Source organism: Otolemur garnettii, unplaced genomic scaffold (assembly GCF_000181295.1).
Source record: "Otolemur garnettii isolate 467f Iridium unplaced genomic scaffold, OtoGar3 scaffold00210, whole genome shotgun sequence".
NCBI classification, from domain to species: Eukaryota; Metazoa; Chordata; class Mammalia; order Primates; family Galagidae; genus Otolemur; species Otolemur garnettii.
The window spans coordinates 464,426-466,366 of NW_003852605.1; positions in this window are offsets into that span (position 1 = coordinate 464,426).

The following is a 1,941-nucleotide window of genomic DNA, read 5'->3' on the forward strand; positions in this document are numbered from 1 at the left end:
CCTAGCTTGTCATGCATTCTTTCCAAAAATCTGGGCTTTTTAAAAACACCACAGGACAAATGGTTAAAAATCGGAACATCTGGTCACCTTACTCTACTTGTGTGTTCCAGACAGTATGGCTCCTTCTGGGTTAATTGTCCTTGCCTAGAAGCAAGGGAGGGAGCCAGTCTTCTTCTGATACCTTGCCCAGGAGGGGAGTAGGGAGTTTACATTAGCCTTTTCATTTTTAAATGAAGTTACATTAACCTCTTCATTCCCAAATGGAGTTACATTAACCTTTTCAGCAGATGAAAACAGTATATTCCCTTCCCATTCTCCTGCTGTTCCCTAGCTTTTCGTGCATTCTTTCCAAAAATCGGGACTTTTTTAAAACGCCATGGGACAAATTGTTAAAAAATCAGGACGTCTGGTCACCTTAGCTTAGACTGCCAAGGCTAGGAGTGCCTCCATGAAGAGGCATCATTGCTACACGATCCAATGCAGAGGCCTGAAGAAGAGGTGCCCAGGCCTGTAGGTGGGACAATGCCTGGCGACCATTGGCTAGGTTCTTCATGCACTCTGCTATTCAGCCTGCACTGGAGAGGCTGGGGCCACCAGAGGGCGTGCTCTACCCACGGTGGCAGAACCTACCTGCAGGGATACTTGGTCCCTCAGATGTCCCATCTTCTAGATTTCACGTTTTCCTTTGTTAATTGACAGCAGACCCTGGGCACTGGGGTGTTGGTCACAGTTGATGGCTGTCTGGAAGACTGAAGGAGGATGGCCGGCGGGGGGGGGGGGGGGACAGCATAAGTGCCCATGTATAACATGAGTATGTCAGGATCTGGCCAGAAGCACCAGTGGTTAAGTGAAGGGAGTGGGGAGAAATGGAGCTTGCATCTTTTCATGGGAACTGCCATCCTGTGAGGGAGTGGTTTGGAAATGAGGATGGGAGGAGTGAGCACAGAGATGCTTAAGCATCCTCTACTTATTAGGACAACTGCCTCATGTGTCAGCAGTGGTGCCCCCTCTAGAGAAACTGCTGATTATCCTGAGGGGAGTGAGGAGTCTGTGGAAGATAACTTTAGGGAAGTGATAGTATCAGATTTATGTTTTAGAAAAATCACTCTGGCTGTAATGTAGGAAGGTCAGAATGGAGAGCAGTACACCAGAGAGAATGATGTAAGTGGAAAGGCAACAGTGAGGTGATAACCCCAGTCAGGAAAGAACAGAGGAGGTAAATAAAGGGTGGGAAGCTGGATATGTAGATTTGGGAGCCATCATGAAAATAAATAGGCTCAGCGCCTGTAGCTCAGTGAGCCGGGCACCAGCCACATACACAGAGGCTGGTGGGTTTGAGCCCAGTGGGCCTGCTGAACAACAATGAAAACTGCAACCAAAAAATAGCCGGGCATTGTGGTGGGCGCCTATAGTCCCAGCTACTTGGGAGGCTGAGACAAGAGAATTGCTTAAGCCCAAGAGTTTGAGGTTGCTGTGAGCTGTGACACTACAGCACTCTATGGAGGGTGACAAAGTGAGACTCTTGTCTCAATAAAAAAAATAATAATAAAGTAAATAAAACCATAGGAAATGGGGTTTATCCAGGGAACGTGAACAGAATGAGAAAGGAAGAAGAAGGCCACAGATACTGGCAGTAGCCAAGGGGATGGGGCCAGTGAAAGGAAAAAGGTGGAGGGATGAGATCCTAAATCCAGGAAAGTCAGACTATTTTAAGAATTCACCCTAGGCTGGGCATGGTGGCTCATTCCTGTAATCCTAGCACTCCAGGAGGCCAAGGCGGGTGGACTGCTTGAGCGTAAGAGTTTGAGACCAGCCTGAGCAAAAGCAAGACCCCATCTAGAAAAACGGAGGCAAGAGGATTGCTTGAGCCTAGGAGTTGGAGGTTGCTGTGGGGCTATACCATTGCACTTTACCCAGGGCAACAGCTTGGAAAAAAAAAAA